An 11,450-nucleotide genomic window follows, 5' to 3' on the forward strand; every position below is an offset into this window, starting at 1 on the left:
GACAATGACATGGCGCGGGTTGAAGGTTAAGGTGATAGGGGTAAAAAAATAATTTATGTTTTATAATATTTTTATTAATATTAATATCTAAATAAAAAAAATGAAAATATGTATTACTAAGTATCCCAAATCATTCCAGAATTGCTGCAGTGACAAGCAAAATCAATCTCTCCACAGGTGTTCTCCTATCACTAGATTACTTCTACCTACATCCCCAACCTTCAACTTTCGGGACAGAATACCCACAGGGTGAAATAGAGCTTCTTTATTATCTTCAAGTCCCTAAATTTTAGGAGCCAATGACAATGCCAACTTATTGTAGATCACCATCCTATGCTAAACAACCAATCTGTTCTTTCTCATCTCCTTTTAGTTTATAACTGCAGTACAATTAAGCAGATCAACTGAACGGTTCTTTACTTCTTTTCAGAATCCCAACTGTTGGCCGAACAAAAAGCACCTTCCTTGTTAGATACTTGACCACAATACAAAGGTTTCATTTTCTCCACATTAAATTTAAGAAATAAGCATGTTTTTTTCACAAACTGTTCAAAATTGAAAACAGTGAAACTATTTTGTGATGCATAAAATTGCTCACTAATGGTAGTTAAGTACTGGAGATGGGTTACTCATCATAAATTTTCTTGAAATAATTCACAAACATGGCCTCCAAAGATGGGGGATTAAATAAGTTCAAGCATTAAACTGAAATCCATATTATTTGATTGGGAACTCAAATACACAATCATTGACACACACAATAAAACTCAAATAGCTTCTTAATCACCACCATGCCCATGACCCACAGCAAAATTTAACACATGCATGGTGGTATAGGACTTTCTTAATCTACTATTTTGTTGAACTCTATAATCCAGCTGTTGTATGCAGTACATATGACTTCACAGCCGGAAAATCCGGATTTGACTGCTAAAACCTCAAATTCCTTCAGGTTCCTCTCTTGTCCTTCTTCGAGAATAGCCAACATAAAGAGATCTAGATCGCAGGTAATTTTTGATGAAAGACTATTTTCAGGAGTCTCAGGAAGAATAAATTCCACAATTATTAGTTTGCCCGAGTTTGGAAGAGCTTCCCAACAATTCTTCAGAATTTTCAAGCAATGTTCACACTCCAATCATGTAGTATCAACTGCAAGGTTTCAATATTTTATCAAAAAAAAACAACTATCACTACAGCACATTATGAAGAAAAAAGATGACGGAAGGTTTTAAGTGCATAATTCACTATAATGTCTCAGGCGTTCCATAAATATTATGAAACTTTCTTCATGGAATTCGTCAGAGTAAAAGATGTTGAGACATAGATATTATTCCAACCAAATCATACCAGCAATGGTGACTAATTAGCAATTACCTTCATAAAAATGGCATCCCCGCCTTTCGGAACACTCTGAAACATATCTCCACCTACATGCTCTACACCTGCACCACCACAACCCTTTTATGGTTTAGTAATAACATTAACTTATCTGCGTTAATTAATTTATGGCTAGCTGGTATACGTTAATGCTGCATCAATTTGCATCAAAGAATCATCAAGAGTTCTTGCCTTGGCATCGATCACATATTTAATTAGTAATGTAATGGTCTCTTACCCGGATATGAAGGGGCATCATCTCTAACATGAAGCAAGTCGAAATTAATGTCCTTAATATCAAGACTAATACCAATTCCACCACCCACATCAACTACCGCTTTCAAGCCTTCAAATCCTTTGTAATCATCAATAAGTTTCTTCATGATAAAGGTAGCATGGCTAGACATTGCCTGATTGAAAATCCGACGAGCCTCTCATCACTCCCGTAGTAATCAAATGCCCCGTTAAAAGGGATTCCACCTTCTAGGATGTGGTAACCAGAGATCTAAAAATAAGCCTTCTGATAAAACAAACAGTACATAGATGATAGATAGAACAAAACGTGAATATTTCATGACTATATATATAAGTATAGTACCAGCTCTCTATCAAGACCTTGTCATGGTGCGGCAAGAACAAAGGACCAACAGACCTTCCATCCGGATTCTGATTTCTGAACAAGGAATTTGCAAACGGGTGCAGCAGCGTACGCTCTCTCAAATTGACCATTATCTCCTCTTTTAACACAACATTTTAGTACATCATAGCTCAGCAGGAGCCGTAGCATCCTGTCAAGCATGAGAGGTGCGTCCGGGTTCTTGGTGGGGAGTCTACTTGCAATCTCCCAAGGTGAGAGGAAAACACCGTCACCTGAGGTGGAGATGAAGTCTATGACTTTCAGCTCGATGGCCGATTTCAGGACCATTGGAAGAACGGCAGCATTTGCTAACCGGATGGCTAGCTTTGCCCACTTCTTCTTCTTCTTGCGACATGTCAAATGTGGCTTACAAATGTTAGCTACTTTTCCTGTTATAGCTACTTCACTCAACTCCCACCTCATCGAAATCTGCGAATCCTGACCCAACTTGCTAAAAAACTTTTAATACTGCTGTGTGATTTGTGATTTTATAATATCAGTTCTTAGTCACCTAGAAGTTTTCATTGTTTTGATTTACTCAAAAATAAAACACTTAATTTCCAATGTCTCCAGTTCTATTTGTAATTTTTTAATAAACTTTATGTTTGACCTATTGAATATTTCATTTTAATTAAAACAAGTGCAAGTACAAATTCTAAACATAAATGAAGTTCAATTTGGAGGATCAAATTCTAGAATTGGGTTTGAACCATTCGGCAGCCCAACAATTTGGTTTCAGGATCAAATTCTAGAATAGGGCTTGACTTGAAATACATAGAAGCCTACTTAACTCACTTGTTATCATTTGCCAAGAGCGTTTATTGTTACTGTAAAGTTTGTTTAATGCAAAAAATTCCTCTGCTTCTCACGTTTGATTTCATAACTGTAATAAAAAAATAAAAAAAATAAAAAAAATAAAAAAAAAGTTATCTGTGAAGATGTGAGATAGACTGAAGAGAGATCTACTCCATGTTATATACTATGCACAAACAACAGTCCCTCCAATTGACGCAATAGCCATCAATCCACACATCTATCTACACACACTTGAACCTACTCACACCGGCTAACCCTTTTGATATTCGCTGTTAATGACTAATGTTATGTAATCAACCAAGAAACAATCACAAACCAGAAAGAAAAACAAGAAAATCACAACCAATCAACACTGGATTTTACCATGGTTCACTTGCCCTATTTGAGCAAACTACATCCATGTTGAACTCCGGAAAAGGGAATTTGCTGCACTATGATTATTGAACAATCGCTTACAGTCACGATTACAAGAGTACGCCCAAAACGCTAAATCAAACAACTCTGATTCAAACCTGTAATCTGCCCTAGAATACTCTAACTTGGAAATTCCTATACGAAGAACATAGAAGTTCTTCCCTTGACTGATTGACCCAAAACCACTCAAGATACCCATAGATTACCAGTAAAATCAGACCTAGAAAATTAAGAACCCTAACATATCGAAGAACACGAAAAACAAGCTCTCTTTCTTGCGTTTGATCTACCGTTTGCATGAAGACTCAATCCTTTTATACTGTTGACTTGTGGCTTGTTTTCATCCGTTAGATTTTCTCTGAATAAGCGGTCAAGATCATCTTGGAGCTGTCTCAAAACGACACTGTTCCACTAATACTCAGAATGATATCGTTTCAGCATTCACTCACAACAACCAACTTATTGCGAAACCTCCTTCTTCTAGCCCGTCTTAGTTTTCATGCACTAGAAGTTTTCACTACTGACTGTGTACGGTTCCTTAAATCACTAGACTCCAGAGCTCCTTCCATTAAATAGACTCCCCTGCGCCTTGTAGTTTATCCCTTAGGCAACATGTCATGCCTTAATTTATGGTTTCAAGCCAAAAAAAAAAGAAGAGAGAGAGAGAAAGAGATGAATATTACATTAAGAAAAATAGTGGAAAAAGGTTTGGTTAGGTTTGTTGGTGTAAAATTGTTTTTCATTAATTTTCAACCAAAAAGACCAGATTTGTGGTGGAAATCAACCCAAACCGCAGTCTGAGCACCTTGCAGACCAACAAATTGTTTTTCATTTGTTTCCGAGCAGAAAGACCAGGTTTGGTCACACTAATTTCATTGATGATAATTGATTTGCTTTTTGTATGGAATAAGAACTTTTCTTTCAAATTCTCTTTTTTCTTTTGAATCGATTCAAGTTCTGGAGATTAGGAAAGGGTAAGAATATTTGCGAAATTAGTCTGCATATTGTAAGAATTAAATATAACTCCAAAAGATTTTATTGGGATATTGTATTAAGTAATGGGATGATTTAGACCATCGGCGGAACAAATAGCACCGCTCAAAAGAACATTAATCAAGAAATAACTTTTATTAAAAGCCATGGGTTACGGCTTCATTTTCCAAATCACTATTAGGTAGGTTTTATAAAATTATTTCATGTATCAAACTAAAACATATTGTTTCACCCTAGAACTCAAATTCACAATATTAACACAATCAAAATCAACACAATGACCTGCAAAGATCAATAACATGTGGTGCTTTAAAGACTTAAATATGCTATTTTGTGGAACTCCATAACCCAACAGTCGTTTGCAGAACATATGACTTCACATTCGGAAAATCTGGATTTCACTACTAAACCCTCAAACTCCTTCAGCGTCCTCCCTTTTCCTCCTACGAGAGCAGCCAACATAATGAGACCTAGATCACAGGTATTTTGATGAAAGACTTATTATCAGGAGTCTCAAGAAGAATAAATTCCACAATGATTACTTTGCCAGAGTTTGGAAGAGCTTCCCAACAATTCTTCAGAATTTTCAAGCAGTGTTCATCACTCCAGTCATGTAGTATCCACTGCACTTTATGAAGAAAAAAAACAAATAATGGAAGGTTTTAAGTACATAATACAAAGAGAAAAGAAGATATTCACTATGAAGTCTGAGGCGCCCTATACATATTATGAGATTGACTTCATTTTCCTTAAAGATACTAAAGAATTGGTCAGACGACTCTATAAAGATATTAAACAATCAAATTATTTACCAGAAATGGTGGAGCTAATTACCTTCATAGAAATGGCATCCCCTCCTTTCGGAACACTCAGAAACATATCTCCTCCCACATGCACTACACCTGCATCACCACAAGCTTTTCGGTTAAGTCACAGACTCATAACATCAATTTATCTACGTTAATTAATTTATGGCAGCATTGATCACATATTTAATTGTTGTCATGGTCTCTTACCTGGATATGAAGGGGCATCAGCTTTAACATGAGACAAATCGAAATTAATACCTTTAATGTGAGGATACCTGGAAATTATAATATCAAAGATTAAATATAACAATTCCACCACCCACGTCAACTAACGATTTCAAGCCTTCAAATCCTTGCTAAATATCAGTAACTTTCTTCATGATCAAGGTGGTGTGGCTAGACATTCCCTGATTGAGTGTCCGACCAAACCACTGATCACTCCCGTACTATTCTAATGCTTTCATCCCATGTGCCCTGCTAAAAGGGGTTCCACACCTTCTAGTATGGCATCATTTAAGTGATACCTGATAACCAGTATATATAAGTTATAAGCCTTTTGAAAGAACAAACAGTAGATAGATAATAAAACGTGTCTAATTCATTTTAATAACTCAATTATTGTGATTATTCCAACTTCAGTCTTCAGCAACTTTTCAAATTTAATTATTTATCTTTTGATTTTGAGCCTAAAGATATAGAATTGATACAAAAGAAACATAAATGGAGCGATACAATCATGTTTTTAGAGTATGTGCTATGTGTCACTAACAATTAGCTATATAAAATATATAGAGTTGATACTATTATATATTAAGTAGCTAGGGGTTGTGATTTCTGGTTATCCATCTACTGTACAAAGTTGGTTGATATTACACAAATTATGTTCCATATAAAGATTATTAGTTGATATCAATTGATCACAGCACAAGGCGGGACAATTGATTTAAAATATAATATGGACGGAGATGAAAATGCCGCCGTCGCTGGAGGCGAAGATGATGTCCATGATGTTCAGCTCGATAGCTGATTTCCGGACCATTGGATAAACGGCAGCATTTGCCTGCCTGATGGCATCTTCTTCTTCTTGTTGCGACATGTGACGTGTGGTTTAGAGGAGTTTGCTACTTATCCACTTACAGTGAGATATTTTATCAAGGGTATAAAAACATAAAAATTCATAGCTCTTCTTATTTTTTAACCCAACATGTCAAATCGGGGTTTGTCTTGTTGCAGTCAGATACTCAAACTAATCTCACGGGCCAAAAACTTGAAAAGATGAGAAAAATATATGCCTTTTGAATTGTATTTTATTGAATAAAGAGGAATAGCTTTATACAAAAGTTTTCCTACAATCATGCTAGTCTATTCTAGGTAGTCTAAATATAAAAGACAACAAAACAAATGTGTCCTACAATCATGCTAATCTATTCTAGGTAGTCTAAGTATAAAAGGCAATTAAATAAATATACAATTAATATAATATATTTGTCAATTAAATAAATATACAATTAATATAATATATTTGTCAATGAATGCCATTGGCCTTTCCTTCTCAACACTCCCCCTCAAGTTGGAGAGTGAATGTCAAGAACTCCCAACTTGCGTATCATAGTTGAGAAAGCTTCCTTTGCCAATGGCTTGGTGAACACATCTGCAAGTTGATTTGTTGAGACAATATGTTTGGTAACAACTGAACCATCTTGTATTTTGTCACGAATAAAATGGCAATCCATCTCTATATGTCTGGTTCTTTCATGGAAAAAGGGATTGGCAGCTATATGTAAGGCGGCTGTGTTATCACAATATAACAATGCTGGCTTCGGATGCAATATTCTCAAATCTTTCAATAATGAACGTAGCCAGGATAATTCACAATAAGTACCTGTCATGGCTCTATATTCGGCTTCTGCTGAGGAAAGAGATACGTTTTCTGCCTCTTTGTCCGCCAGGAAATAAGAGAAGATCCCAGAAAACACAGTAACCCGTAGTGGATCTACGAGATATTGGGCAACCAGCCCAATCCGAATCAGAAAAAGCTCGCAAAAATAAATCATTTTGAGATGGAAAAACAAGCCTTGCCCTGAACTGCTTTTCAAATAACGCAATACACGCAAGGCAGCTTCCATGTGTGGTCTCCGTGGTGCATGCATGAATCTACTTAACACATGGACCGAATAGGTGATATCCGCCGGGTAATAGTCAATAAATTAGGCGTCCAACAGTCGCCTATACTGAGACGGATCTTTAAGCAATTCACCTGAATCCGAAAGCTTTATGTTTTGTTCCATGGGAAGTTCACAGGTTTAGCACCCAAAAATCCTCCATCTTTTAAAATTTTCAAAGTATATTTTCGTTGCGAGATGAAATACCTTTCTTCGACGAGAAACTTCGATGCCCAGAAAATATTTCAAATCACCCAATCCTTAATCCGAAATGACTGTAGAAATTGCTTGAGAGCTAGTATGGCATTGACATCATTACCTGTAATAAGAAGTCGTCAACAATATCAACAAAGCTGTAAAACTTTTGCCTTTCTGACATGTGAATAAGGAGTATCTGCTTTGGATTGAACAAAGCCAGCAGCTTGGATAGCTGTAGAGAACTTGGCAAACCATTGTCGGGAAGCTTGCTTTAAGCCATTAACGACTTGTGAAGGCACACACTAGATTCTCCCCCTGTCGCCGAAGACCAGGAGTGGAGACATATAAATTTCTTCATGGAGATCGCCATGAAGAAAAGCGTTGTTGACATCAAGTTGGTGAAGAGACCAATTCTGGCAGCTGCTAAAGCCAATAGACAACAGACAGTAATCATTTTAGCAGTGGGAGAAAAAGTGTCATGGTAATCTATACCTTCCACTGTGTGTAACCTTTTGCAACCAAACGAGCTTTGAAACGCTCATAGTACCATCCGAGTGTCGTTTGATTTTATAAACCCAACAACAACCAAGAGCTTCTTACCAGGAGGAAGAGAAGTGAGAGACCAAGTGTGATTAGCTTCTAAAGCAGCCAATTCAGATTGCATTGCTTCTTGCCAAGTGTAATGAGAGCTACTTCTGTATATGTAGGCTCAATATTCTTGACTGACAGTAGCATAAAAGAGCAATGTTGTGGTGTGTAACGATGATAGAGACAAAATTGCAAATGGGATATCGCGTACCTTTTTGTGGACTTGATGACAAAGACGGCAAATGGTTAGGAGACGTTACTTGGTTGCAGACATAATCACATAAAGCCATGGGAGGGTGATGCGGTCTTTGAGAGCGGCGTAAAATGGTTCGGAGGAGGACTAGCAGTTGCATTTGGCGGTAAGGGTTGTTGGGCAAGAGAAATTGGCTCCAATGGTGAGGGTTGTTGGACTGGTGGAAGAATTAGGTACAGAAAGAGGAATCACTGGGGCTGAATTTGAGGAAGTGGATGGAATGGACTCATAAGGAAAAATAGTTTCATGAAAAACAACATCACGGCTAGTGAATATTTTGTGGGTGGCAAGGTCATAAAGCTTGTAAGCTTTTGACCGATTGGATAGCCAAGAAAATACATCGTTTGGCTGAGGAGCAAATTTATGGGGAACGTGCACATTAGTAGCATAGGCAAGGCACCCAAAACTCGAATATGTGAATAAGAAGGAGATCTATCATAAAGTCGTTCAAAAGGTGTTTGGCAAGAAAGAAGTGGTGTGGGCAAACGATTGATTATATGAACAGCAGTAGACACACTTCTGCCCAAAAATGTAAAGGAAGGTGGTTTGAAAACGAAAAGCTCTAGAGCAGGGCACGATACCCTAGCTCTGCGCATTTGTCTTCTTTCTTTTGCCTTCTTTTATCATTGTTTCTCTGCATCTGCTTCTCTTTTTTTTCTTCCTTTTATCGCTGTTTCTCTTTATCATGACTGAACAGCAACCTTCGAATGGAGGCAAGCTTGATGCGCCAATCCATATTTTCTTCACCATTCGGATGCATCAAACAGGTCTAATCAAGGACACACTCATTTCAAGCGCAACCATAGCCATCAATCCTCAGTCAACAATGTCAAAGAAAGTCCAATAATGCAAGAAGTGCCATCAGTGACAAATGGGCTCTCTGATTTGCAAATCCAGCAAATCTTATCTATCATGCAGGGTAAAGGAACAACACAATCTGCCAATCCTAAAGCTAATGTTGCTTCCTCAGGTTTGTTACAAAAATTGTTACGCCTCCATCAATTAATTATCGACAGTGGTGCCACAGATCACATTACTTCATCTCCAACTTTGCTTGTCAACGGCAGTAAGGATACCTTTTTGCCACCAGTTGCTATGCCAAGTGGAGAACAGGCTCTGATACCATGAAAAGATGAGAAAAATATATGCCTTTTGAATTGTTTTTTGTTGAATAAGGAGGCGTAGCTTTATACAAAAGTTTTCCTACAATCATGCTAGTCTATTCTAGGTAGTCTAAATATAAAAGACAACAAAACAAATGTGTCCTACAATCATGCTAATCTATTCTAGGTAGTCTAAGTATGAAAGGTAATTAAATAAATATACAATTAATATAATATATTTGTCAATGAATGCCATTGACCTTTCCTTCTCAACAAAACTGCCTACAATTCACTAACTTCACTCAACTCCCCCAGCTCATCAAAATCTGTAAATCTTTCCCCAACTTGCAAAAAATCTATTAACACGCTATTATAGTCAAATTTATCCTCTCTACGTACATTGTGTTCTTCTAAATGGGTGAATAACATTCCCACCCTCAAAGTTTGGAGCAACGACAGTCTCCCCTTCTTCCTCAAATCTTTTACTAAACAAGGAATTTTTTTGGGTTTTCCTATTTAATGTGAAAGAAATTTAAGTTTGGTATATTAACTTAAACTGTAGAAAGTTTAAACTCTTGAAGTTTATTATACTTGGAGTTGGAGACATAACAGAGTCAACTACTATCAGTTACATCAGATCCCATAATTCCAACTTACGACATACTGTATATAGTTTGACAAAAGCTCTTTCGACTCTACTTTTACAATATAACAAAACTTTTCTTCTAATTAATTCTCAGATTTAATTTCATATATAATTGTAACATAAAAACAAAAGGTTATATGTGAATATGAGATAGACTGAAGAGTTAGAGTTGTCAACCACTTTCAGCAATAAAGAGCCATGTAGTTGATTTAGATCTATTCCATGAAAATGATTTCCCAAAGTAGTTAATTTCTAATTGGATTTGAACTTAGGAAAATAGATCTTTATAATATTAGGTTTTACTTTTTAAATATAGTATATAAACTTATTTTTCTTTGAATGAGCGTGATAACATATTATAAGATTAATATATTCATTGTAATAAGAGAGGTGAGACAGTATTTCAATAATATAGATTCTCTTAAACGTAGCTTGTTAATTAGATGAACCAAGATAAATTATACATATTTTTCTTTCTCTTTACTTATGTGTGTTTACTTGGTTGGTTTTCGTGTTACTCTGTATTGTTTTAGAGAGATACGGCTTTAACAGTTTTTGAAAATATTTTTAAAAAGATTGGATACTTTTTAAATAAAATATAATAAATTTATCAATCTATTTTGTTAATGAATTTTATTAAATGTGCCAAGAAATAATTGGTCTAATTTAACGGAACGAGAAAAAACTACGAAGACATGCCTTTTTTATTGCTTAACAAAGGAGACATCTGCGTACAGACATGGTAATTAATATTATATTTATTGTAAACCACACACTCTCAGGATTAATCTCTTATTTTTATTACTTAATATTGGATAAGGGTACAAACATGATGGGTTACCTCAAGCGACGTGTGTGAAATGAAACTGCCAAATGCAGTTTCTCTCTAACCGCTACATATAAAAGAAAAAGTTCTTTCTTTTAGTAACATACTGTCACTTTCAAAAACAAAAAAAGAAAATACGCTCTCTCTCTCTAGAATTTGGAAAACATAAATACATTTCGTGGTTTTTCTTCCAGATTACCTTTGTTGCTTCAGAGATAAGGAAATGAGGTATTTATATTGTGTTAATTCATTATAGTTCATTTATATACAAATGTGATTGCAATGGCGACTATGATCTTGGGATTATGTTAAGATATATGTTATTCTATTTTATTTCCAACACTAATAAATTTTTAACTCCCTCTCTCCCATATGCGTTCAGCAATTTAAAAGATTCAGTTCAGAACTCAATCAAATATTTTTAAGAAAAACCTTGAAACATCAGTTTCACTCAGCTCAGCTCCCCTCTTTGTAACAAACTCAATGACAGCTTGAATAGCCCCTTCCGCAGACTGCTTAATCCTATCGCATATAGCTGTGGTACAATTATGCAAGGTGCCTACAAGCTTCAAGAAATCACACAAGTAACTTGAAGCTGCCAGTGTCTTAAAAGAAATTGTAAAATATA

General features: G+C 35.9%; 2 pseudogenes; both read right to left on the minus strand.

Annotated features, from left to right (window-relative positions):
* Positions 1 to 781: 781 nt before the first annotated feature.
* LOC116109150 lies at positions 782 to 2,359 on the minus strand (annotated as a pseudogene).
* Positions 2,360 to 4,707: 2,348 nt separating this feature from the next.
* Positions 4,708 to 6,142, minus strand: LOC116109119 (annotated as a pseudogene).
* Positions 6,143 to 11,450: the final 5,308 nt, after the last annotated feature.

Source organism: Pistacia vera, unplaced genomic scaffold (assembly GCF_008641045.1).
Source record: "Pistacia vera cultivar Batoury unplaced genomic scaffold, PisVer_v2 Contig572, whole genome shotgun sequence".
In the NCBI taxonomy this organism is placed as follows: Eukaryota; Viridiplantae; Streptophyta; class Magnoliopsida; order Sapindales; family Anacardiaceae; genus Pistacia; species Pistacia vera.